Genomic DNA, 11,816 nt, shown 5'->3' with positions numbered 1-11,816 from the left:
GCATGGGCCCTGGTTATCTTCAACGAAAATCGTCACCAAACACCGGAGCCAATGAGATTGGAGCATTTGAAAAAATATTTTTAAAAAGCTTATTACCGGTACCATGTTTCGGAGGCTGAAAACGGCGTCAAGTATTCTAAAATTGACGAAGAATTATTTTTTAGAAATCTCGCGGCCGTAGGGGATAGTTTTTCACGGCCGGAAATATCCGAAGTTGAGACGGAATTCACCGAATTAATCAAGAAGGAAATTTTATAAATTTTAAGCTCATCCACAATGCAAATGGTGTCATTTTGATCAAGGTACGGTACCTACTACACCTACCTACTACCAACTACCTAACCTACTGATGTCATAGTGATGGGTAAAATAGTGGCAAGAGGCTTTGGCTTCACCGGCTCATTGCGGCTTTGCAGTGGGGTTCTAGTAATCGCATATTATTAATGTTATTACAAAACAATATCATACTAATAATGTCCCGCTTACCCAAGGAGTTTTTTCTGCAGTGATAATGTGTATAAAGCTTATATTTGCAATGGCGTTTCTGTGGGAGCAACGGCTTCTGCAGGAAGGAAAAATATAATAAACCACAAACACGTATGCTTAGCTTTTTAAACAGTCGCTAATGCTCTTTATAACACTAATTAATGAAGAAATTTGGAGGAATCCCGACATCCGTGAAGTAAGGTTTACTTACAGAACTGAGCAAAGATCTACTGTAGTCTATATAACCCACAAATGTTGGATTAATAACATGGCCATTTCTGCCGCTACAGTGGCATTTTTCGTAGTGAACTTTTGAAACTCGCTCCTGCTGTTTCATACGAAACTGAAAGATAGAAGCTCGGGTTGTGCTCCTTTACCAAGCAGCTAGCTAGCACTTGCAAAGGAAGCCGTTCCTTAACGGTTTTGAATGGAGTGCTTGCTCAAATGCTTAAACCACTTGGCGATCTCTTCACAAGAAACTTGGTAAATGAACACACCAAAGGTTCTTGAGACCCCACCATAGAGAGACACTGTAATCTACAGTCACGTGAAAAAGTAAGTACACCTCATGTAAAGTTTTGACTTTTTCAACATATTTCAACATACAGCTATTTGATCTTCATTTCAACAATATTGACAGATAAAGGTGATATAATATAACAAATATCATGAAACATTTACATTTTGTAGTCCATTGTATAATTTAAATAGACATAAATGCAAATTTCGCATGTGGAAAAAGTAAGTACACCCTTGGCTCTCATAGGTGGTATTGCCCCCTTTGGCAGAAACAACCTCAAGAAGGCGTTTCTTGTAACTGTCTACCAGTCTCTGACATCGACTGGGAGAAATTTTTGCCCACTCCTCCATGCAGAATTATTTCAGCTGTGCGATGTTTGAGGGGTTTCTTGCATGCACAGCTCGTTTCAAATCCCCCCACAACATCTCGATGGGATTTAGATCTGGGCTTTGACTTGGCCATTCCAGAACCCTCCATTTCTTTCTTTTCAGCCAATCCCTGGTGGATTTACTGGTATGTTTAAGGTCATTGTCATGTTGCAAGGTCCACCTTCGGTTGAGCTTCAACTTTCCGACAGATGGCCTCACATTATCCTCAAGCACCCTCTGGTACAATGAAGAATTCATTCTGGATTCGATGATGGTGAGCTGCCCAGGCCCTGATGCAGCAAAGCTGCCCCACACCATAATATTTCCACCACCATGCTTTACAGTTGGTATCAGGTTCTTGTGGTCAAATGCTGTCTTTGGTTTTCGCCCAACATGTCTTCTGGTACTGTGGCCAAATAGCTCTACCGTTGACTCATCTGTCCAGAGCATGTTGTTCCAGAAGTGCTGGTCTTTGCCCAGGTGTTCATTGGCAAACTTTAGTCTTGCCCTGATGTTCATTCTGGACAGCAAAGGTTTCCTCCTGGCACACCTCCCATGTAGATCAAATTTGTGCAGCCTCTTTCTAATGATAGACTCGTGCACTTTGACATCAGCAGTGGCAAGAGCTACCTGGAGGTCCCGTGATGACATTCTGGGGGTCTTAGAGACTTCTTTCAGCATCTTGCGGTCTGCTCTCGGGCTGAACTTGCTGGGGCGACCTGGCCCGAACAAGTTGGCAGTTGTTTGGAATCTTCTCCACTTGTAGATGATCTTCCGGACAGTCGAATGATTGATTTCAAATTGTTTGGAGAACTTTTTAAATCCCTTCCCAGACTCGTAGGCATCTATAACCTTCTTTCTGAAGGCCTCAGAGAGCTCTTTTGATCTAAGCATGGTGACGCCACACACTTCAACAACAAAGAGCAAACCAAACTAAATGTCTGAGGTTTAAATAAGACAGGTTCCTCCAAGATCCTCTCTGACGATGTTCTAATCATTTGCACCTGAGCTGGTGCACCTGATTCTAATTTTAGGTATTTGAAGTAGTGATAAATGTAGGGGTGTACTTACTTTTTCCACATGTGAAATTTGCATTGATGTTTATTTACATTATACAATGGACTACAAAATGTAAATGTTTCATGATATTTGTTATATTATATTAAAGCACGGCGTTACGCGCGCTGCTTGCGAGCAAGGAGGAAGCGGACAAGCGGTAACTTATAAGCGTCTTTATTTCAGGAGCTCACTGTAACACCAGCGCGCTCCGGGCTGCGCGCCCCGTGTATATCCTCAGGCCACGCCTACCCCTCGGGCGTGGCCGCCGCCCACTTGGTGCGCGGAATGATGTCACCACGCCAGTGGGCTTTCGTGTCCGCCACACGCGCCCCCCCATAATTCCCGCGCACCTGGAGGGCCAGTTTGCGGGGCAAACGGATGACCGGCCGAAGCGCCCCCTGGCGATCGGCGGCGTCCGGGGTGCAGGGATGCCAGGTGGGATGCCCCTGGCTGCCCCTGGGATGGGTGCAGGACCGGGGGGCGGCGTGGCGGCGGGGCTGGGCGGTGCCGGGGGTCCGCCCGCAGGGGGGCGGCCCCGACGCGGGGGTCGGGCCACTGGCGGTGGATGGTCCACTTCGAGGTGGGCCGGCTTGAGGGGGTCTACAGAAACACGGTCAGGAGTACCGCCGATGTCCAGGGTGAAGTGCTTCGCCCCGGTCTCCAGCACGCGGAAAGGCCCGTCGTACGGTGGCCGCAGTGGTGTCCGGTGGGCATCGTGGCGGACGAAGACGTAATCCGCCGTGCGAAGCTCCGGGGCGACGTGCGTCGGTGGGTGCCCGTGGCATGCCGTTGGCACCGGGGCGAACCTCTGGGTGGTCTCTTGCAGAGCGTAGCGCTGCTGTGCCGCGGACCATGGTGCCGTGGAGTCAGGGAGGAACTCGCCCGGCACCCGCAGCGGTTGTCCGAAGACCAACTCCGCCGCGGATGCGCGCAGGTCCTCCTTGGGCGCCGTCCGGAGGCCCAGCAGGACCCAGGGGAGCCTGTCGACCCAGCCGCCGTCGCTTAGGGTGGCCCGGAGCGCGGCCTTCAATGAGCGGTGAAATCGCTCACACAGGCCGTTAGCCTGGGGGTGGTAGGCCGTGGTTCGGTGCAGCCGGACCCCGAGCCACTGCGCGACCGCCCCCCAGAGCTCCGAGGTGAACTGGGAGCCGCGGTCGGACGAGATGTCTGAGGGGGCGCCGAACCGGGCGACCCAGGTGGCGATGAAAGCCTGCGCAACGTCCGCCGCCGTCGTCGACGCCAAGGGCACGGCCTCCGGCCACCGGGTGGTGCGGTCCACCATGGTGAGGACGTGGGTGAACCCCGCGAGGGGGGCAGAGGTCCCACCAGGTCCACGTGGACGTGGTCAAACCGGCGTTCCGGCACCGTGAACGGGGCCAACGGGGCCTGGGTATGCCGGTGCACCTTGGCGCGCTGGCACGCGAGGCACGTCCTGGCCCAGCCATGGACGGCCTTCCGGACGCTATGCCAGACAAACTTGTCGGTGATCAACCTTTGGGAGGCCCTCGCGCCCGGGTGGGACAGGCCGTGGATGGCGTCAAACACCTGGCGGTGCCAGCCCGCAGGCACGATGGAGCGAGGCCGCCCGAGGGAGACGTCATACAAGAGGGCCGCGCCCGCGCCATCGAACGGCACCTCGGTGACGTGGAGGCCCGTGACGGCGGTCCACAAGGCCTGGACGTCGGGGTCAGCGGCCTGGTCCGCTGCCATCCGGGCATAGTCGATGCCGAGGTGGACTGCGTGGGCGACGGCCCGGGAAAGGCAATCCGCCACCGGGTTGTCCTTCCCCGCGACGTGCCGGATGTCCGTCGTGTACTCGGACACGGCCGAGAGGTGACGCTGCTGCCGGGCCGACCATGGCTCTGTGACCTTGCCCATCGCGAAGATCAGCGGCTTGTGGTCGACGAAGGCCGTGAACGCACGGCCCTCGAGCAGGTGGCGGAAGTGCCTGACCGCCAAGTGAAGTCCGAGCAACTCGCGGTCGAAGGTACTGTAACGGCGTTCGGGCGGGCGAAGCTGCCGGCTAAAGAACGCCAGCAGTTGCCAAGCTCCATGCACCCATTGCTCGTGCACCGCGCCCACCGCGTAGTCCGAGGCATCGGTGGTGAGGGCGATCGGTGCATCGGGCGCCGGGTGCGCGAGCATGGTGGCGTTAGCCAAGGCGAGCTTCGCGCCCGTGAACGCCATGTCCATCTGCTCAGTCCAGGTAACGTCGCCTTTGCCCGGCTTACCTCGGAGAGCTTCGTGCAGGGGGCGCAGGAGCTGGGCGATACGGGGCAGGAACCGATGGTAAAAGTTCACCATGCCCAGGAACTCCTGCAGCCCTCTGATCGTGCGGGGGCGCGGAAACCCCTTCACCGCCTCCACCTTGGCCGGCAGGGGGACGGCTCCGTGCCTGGTGACACGGTGCCCCAGAAAATCGATTACGGCGACACCGAACCGGCACTTTGCGGGGTTCACAATCAGGCCATGCTGGCCCAGGTGTTCGAAGAGCGTGCGGAGGTGGCGTAGGTGCTCTTCGCGGGACGCGCTGGTGACGAGGATATCGTCCAGGTAAACGCAGACAAAATCCAAGTCGCGCAGGACGCTGTCCATTAGTCGCTGGAACGCCTGAGCCGCATTCTTCAGACCGAAGGGCATCCGCAGGAACTCGAAGAGTCCGAATGGCGTGATGACCGCCGTCTTCGGGACGTCCTCCGGCCTGACGGGGACCTGATGGTAGCCGTGAATGAGGTCCACCTTCGAGAAGAAGGACATGCCTGCCAAACGGGCGGAAAAGTCCTGAATGTGGGGGACGGGGTAGCGGTCGGGAGTGGTGGCGTCATTGAGAGGGCGATAGTCCCCGCACGGTCGCCATCCCTCGCCGGGCTTCGGCACGATGTGCAGTGGCGACGCCCAAGCACTCTCCGAGCGCCGAACGATGCCGAGTCGCTCCAGGGTAGCGAACGCCGCTTTTGCCACCGCCAGCTTCGTCGGCTCGAGGCGGCGTGCCCGAGCGTTGACCGGTGGTCCGACGGTGGGGATGTGATGGGCCACCCCATGCTTGACGGCCCCCGCCGAGAAGGTGGGCCGCGTGAGGGCCGGGAAGCCGGTGAGGAGGCGGGTGAATTCGTCCGCTGCCGGAAGCGTACAGATCAACGTGGCCGGAACCGAACCGTTCGGCAAGCCGCTTGGCAAGCCGCTCGGTGAGCCGCTCGTTGAGCTGCTCGATGAGCTGGGCAGCGCACAAGCGAGCGAGCTGAACGTCTCGGCCTGGACAAGACGTCTGCGCTTTACGTCGACCAGGAGCCCATTAGCGCACAGGAAGTCCGCGCCAAGCAGTGCCATGGGCACGTCGGCGGTGACGAACGTCCATCGGAAAACCTGCCCTCCGAACCGCAGAGAGAGGCAGCGTTTTCCGTACATACGGATGGGCGTCCCGTTCGCGGCAAGCAGTGCGGGGCCCCCGCCCGCGGCGTGCTTGTCTGACGTACCGGCGGGAACGACACTCACCTGTGCTCCCGTGTCGCACAGGTAACGGCGCCCGGATAAGGTGTCCGTTATGAACAGCAGGCTGCTCGAATGGCCGGTGCTCATCGCCACTATTGAGCGCCGGCCCGGGCGTTTCCCGACCTGTTGAAGGAGCATGGCAGATGACACTGCCGAGCCTCGTGGCCGAACTTGGCGTGGAACCAGCACCAGGTGGTGGAGCTGGAGGAGTGCGGCTGGCTCCACTAGGCCGGTGGAGTTGGCGGTTTTCCCCGCGGTGGCGGTTTTCGCTGCGGCGGTGGGCGTGGCGTGGCGGTGGTCACGAGGTGCGTATCAGCATGCTGCGTATGCTGTGTAAGCTGATGCTGTGGATCAGCATCATCAGCAGCATCAGCCTCGAGGTCCGTGACGGCCGCACCGACTCTCGCCCGCGTGTCCGAAGACGCGAAGTACCTGTCCGCCTCGGCTGCCAATGCTCGGGGTTCCGTTAGCACGGTCCCGGCCAACGCGAGGCGAACATGCGGTGGAAGTTGGCGACGGAAAAGCACCCGGAATAGAGAACCGGGGGCTTCTTCGCCCAACAGTGACAGCATATGGTCCATTCGGACCGACGGGCGCGTGTCGCCGAGCTCGGGGAGATCCAGGAGGCGGTCGGCCCGTGCGTCGTCCGTGAGGCCGAACGTGGCGAGGAGTAGCCGCTTGAGTGCCTCGTACTTGTGGCCGTCCGGTGGGTGGCGAAGGACGGACACAACTCGAGCGGCCGTGCCGGGCCCGAGGGAGGCGACGACGTGGCAGTAGCGCGTGTCGTCGCCGGTGAGGCGCCGAAGCTGAAATTGGGCTTCGGCTTGGACGAACCAGACTTCGGCCTGGGCCTCCCAAAATTCGGGAAGTTTAATCGAAATTGCATTGTTGGCCATGGCAATGGCGTCGTGTGTGGAAGGATCGCTCCGGCAGATCTAACGTCGAGGGTCACCAGTAAAGCGCGGCATTACGCGCGCTGCTTGCGAGCAAGGAGGAAGCGGACAAGCGGTAACTTATAAGCGTCTTTATTTCAGGAGCTCACTGTAACACTAGCGCGCTCCGGGCTGCGCGCCCCGTGTATATCCTCAGGCCACGCCTACCCCTCGGGCGTGGCCGCCGCCCACTTGGTGCGCGGAATGATGTCACCACGCCAGTGGGCTTTCGTGTCCGCCACAATATCACCTTTATCTATCAATATTGTTGAAATGAAGATCAAATAGCTGTATGTTGAAATATGTTGAAAAAGTCAAAACTTTACATAGGGTGTGTGGTGAAAATGTAAGTTGAACCCAGGTGTGACGCTCACTTAAACCACTGGGCGGTGTCTATAAGACCTCGGGACGTCCGCGACTCGAGGCCACTCCTGCGACTTTATACAATGACATGTAGAATTGAATGGTACGTACCCACTTATATTCTAGGCTTGCTTGCATTGACTGATATATCCAATCTTTCTCATATGATGCCTTGATCCTGACATATATGTTGCATGGTGTATTTTACAGGATGATGTTACGATCTAATTGAAATTAAACCTATCTATGGGACGAGTTGTGGATTTGGTTGATTTTCACAACACTTAATTTCAATTATGATCTTCGGAAATGGCGGGACACGAGTCTTGCGATGGCCGGATGAACGCAGATCACAGACGAGCGTTCCCGACATTCTCCGCGCTCCTGCGAGGCCCACCTCGGAGAAGAATGACCGGCGGAGGACCCGTCGAGCTAGCTCCAGCTACGGAGCTCCGACTACTCTCGCCGCCGGTCTGCCTCAAAAGGACCGGATGCGATGGGGACCTCGCAAGCCTTTTGCGGGACCGCGTCGTCAAAACGCAAACTGCTCTCCTGAGGCCCGAACGCCGGAGCAGGCATGACGGACTCCGGCAAGGCGCCTGCTGCAGGAGGCCTCTGGGAAATGTCCTGGGCCGCAACCCCGTCAGAACGACGGACCCGCTTGGCGCCGAAGGTACGAGTCTAGCCTCGGTTGCTCGAAACGCTAACGGCTCCGTCCGAGAGAATCATCCTAGATTTGCGTGCCTCGGCCCGAGATGAGATTCCCACGCGAGTGATCACGACTCCCATGTCGGCCATGCCTCCACACGGCCGGCACACTCCGACCACTCGCTACTCGGTGGAATCGCCTCCTCCGCGCGGGCCGGCACACTCCGACCACTCGCTGCTCGGTGGAATCGCCTCCTCCACGCGGATCGCGCACTGCTCGACGGGATCACGCCGTGCCTCACACGGCCGGCTCACCCTGACCACTCGCTTCTCGGTGGAACCACCTCCTCCACGCGAATCGCGCACTGCTCGTCGGAATGACGCCGTGCCTCACACGGCCGGCTCACCCTGACCACTCGCTTCTCGGTGGAACCACCTCCTCTGCGCGAATCGCGCACTGCTCGTCGGAATCACACCGTGCCTCACACGGCCGGCTCACCCTGACCACTCGCTTCTCGGTGGAACCACCTCCTCCGCGCGAATCGCGCACTGCTCGTCGGAATCACGCCGTGCCTCACACGGCCGGCTCACTCAGGCTGCTCGGGCACTGCGCCCTTCGCGGGCACCACTCTGCGAGGCCGGCGATTCTGATCGCGGCTCGTCGAAATCCCACCTACGTGCGAATCGCGCGCTGCCCCATCGCGGGCACAACCCGATCAATCGCTGCACGGTGGAATCACCTCCTACGCGCAAATCGCGCACTGCGCCCTTCGCGGGCACCACTCTGCGAGGCCGGCGATTCTGATCGCGGCTCGTCGAAATCCCACCTACATGTGGCTACTCAACGAGGCCGGCGAACTCCGCTGCTCGGAATCGCCTCAATGGAGGCTCGCTTGGCACCATGCGAGGACTCGTCGCAGCACGGATGAGTTTCTAAGGACGTCGAGCGGGACCTTCATAGCCTTTCACGACACTCGGGCTTATGCTTATGATAGATGATCGTATACCATGTGTATTCTCTATGACTAACTATGTCTAAAACTCCGGACAAAACACGGCCCGAAAGCTAAACAAACGAGACGCTACTTCAGGGCGTGATATGTATTCGATCCTTTGACCCGAAAGCTAAACAAACGGGACGCTACTTCAGGGCGTGATATGTATTCGATCGTTTGACCGGAAAGCTAACAAACGAGACGCTACTTCAGGGCGTGATATGTATTCGATCCTCTGACCCGAAAGCTAACAAACGAGACGCTACTTCAGGGCGTGATATGTATTCGATCCTTTGACCCGACAGCTAAACAAACGAGACGCTACTTCAGGTCGTGCAGTCTATCGCTGCCAAGCATGCTCGCCCTCTCGACTCGGCGTGCTCGCCCTCTCGACTCGGCGTGCTCACCCTCTCGACTCGGCGTGCTCGGCGCTCGCCCTCTCGACTCGGCGAAGCCGCACTGGTTCAACGGGCCGAGCTCAACTTTCGGTTTCCCTCGTACGCGGTGCGCCCTAGATAATACTTTTCGCTCGTCGGCCGGGTTCGTATTCCGTACACCGATCTCGAGCCCGCTCGAATGCTGCTGCCCAATGGACGCGAGACTTTAGATTTCGGAGTGCTACTTTACTCCGTCTGGGGATACCGCTCAGCTGGAACTCGCCGTCAAACCCGCCCGCACGCGCCCGAACCAATTGATGACGTCATCGACTAAATCACGCGTTTGCTTTACAGCACCATTTAACTGTTTCCCGCGCTTGCGTCATCAGAGTTCGTCTACCTGGGTACCTCTACAGATAGCAGAAATACTCAATCTGACCGCCCCTGCCCGAAAGTGCGTGTCATAACGTGGCGGCCTTCGAGGGCGACTAGCCAACATCGCGGACTTATGCCGTTAATCGATAAGGCACGGGGCATTTGGGGGTGCACGGTGACCCCATGACACGGTGACATTGAGCGTTGCGCCCGACTCCCTCGTCTCCTGAGCAAGCCACGTGGGCACCGGCCCGCCGGATCGCCCTTGACTCTGGGCTTGTTGCTTCTAGGACAGGTCTCCTGGCTCGCCTCCACACATTTCGAGACTGCGAGACGCCTCGCCCGGCCGCTGCCTGATTGCGTTCCCTCTGACCCAGACTGTGAAGGTCGCTCGACTTCGGTGCGCGATGCGCGGCTGTTATCTCACACTTGGATGAGTGAGGGGGTGAGATGATGGTCCATCCATCCGGGCCGTCCTCTTGGATGTCGATCCATCCATCCGGGCCATCCTCTTGGATGTCGATCCATCCATCCGGGCCATCCTCTTGGATGTCGATCCATCCATCCGGGCCATCCTCTTGGATGTCGATCTATCCATCCGGGCCATCCTCTTGGATGTCGATCCATCCATCCGGGCCATTCTCCTGGATGTCGATCCATCCATCCGGGCCCTTCTCTTGGATGTCGATCCATCCGGGACGTTTTCCATTTCTCGATCTCGACGTTTTCTCTCCGGGACAATCCCTCCGGGACGGTAGCCGGTATCCGCCTCTACGTAAAGACACGGAGCGCTGTGCACGGCCGGTCTCAACTCTCTCAGCTTCTCCGATCCTCTGCGCGCTGTGCTGCAGGTCGGGAGATTCTGCGCGCTTCGCTGGGAAGGCGCATTTCGGTTGATTTGTGCGTCATCGTAACTGCCATGCCGGTCGTTCGGGCAGCCTACGGAGGGCACTCGTGGCAAACGTTTTGCTTGAAACTATTTGCCGGAGCTTGTAATTCGTACGCGCTGCCGTCAGAGAGCGCTCGGGTCTCGTGATTTCAAAACAGGGGGACTCCGGGGTATCGCGTAACTCTCGTTATGGCTCTCGTCGGTTCTCTCCCTCGGCAATTCCATGACATGGATCTAATCGACCATGTACCCTTGGGAGCCAAGGCAGGTACAGACTTACTGTAATGGACTTACTGTAATGGCCTCCTGTCATATAATCTTACTTACTGTTACAGCTTACTGTAAAGAGGCTTACTGATTTACACATCTTCCACATCGACACATCTTCCTGTAATGTGTTGCCTTGCGACGAATAGACATGGCTTACTGGTTTACACATCTTCCACATCGACACATCTGCCTGAAATGCGTTGCATTGCGACGAATGGACATTCGCTCTTCGACAAGGTACACCTTATGTAATGAGTTGCATATCACAAAGGTACACCTTATCCAGCACATAGGCCTGTGAGACTAGACTATTGTGACCCACAGGCTCATCGTCTGCCAATATCGGACATGTTTGCTAACCAGGCTATGAGTGCGCCTAGAGAACATCTGCCGTCCCTCCCTTCGCCTGATACACCCCTGCCTGAAGCGGTGAGGGCACTGAGGTGCCCCTCCGACACCTGCCTCCAGCGGCTACTCCGAAGCAGGGGATTCCGGATTTGGGGACGACGTACCCGGTAGTTTCCGAACCTGTGCTGGCAGGGTAATTCGCCACACTGACCTCTACGGATGGACCGACTGACCTGTACTACTGATAATGGATTTGTTTCGTATAGCGCTTTCCAGGAAGCCCTAAAGACGCTTTGACAGTGTGCGAAACATAACACAATGGCGCAAAGACAAGAATCAATAGGGATATTTCTTTGACACCCTAATAATGATATAATGACTTCCTCTACCTATTAATGCTGACGCGCGCTCGCTTCCTGCCTAGTGGCAGCATAGTTCTAACGGCGGGGAGAATGTGGTGAAAATGTAAGTTGAACCCAGGTGTGACGCTCACTTAAACCACTGGGCGGTGTCTATAAGACCTCGGGACGTCCGCGACTCGAGGCCACTCCTGCGACTTTATACAATGACATGTAGAATTGAATGGTACGTACCCACTTATATTCTAGGCTTGCTTGCATTGACTGATATATCCAATCTTTCTCATATGATGCCTTGATCCTGACATATATGTTGCATGGTGTATTTTACAGGATGA

The sequence above is a fragment of the Myxine glutinosa genome, chromosome 4, assembly GCF_964187855.1.
Source record: "Myxine glutinosa chromosome 4, kmMyxGlut1.1, whole genome shotgun sequence".
NCBI classification, from domain to species: Eukaryota; Metazoa; Chordata; class Myxini; order Myxiniformes; family Myxinidae; genus Myxine; species Myxine glutinosa.
Note: the sequence above shows the minus strand (reverse complement) of the source record.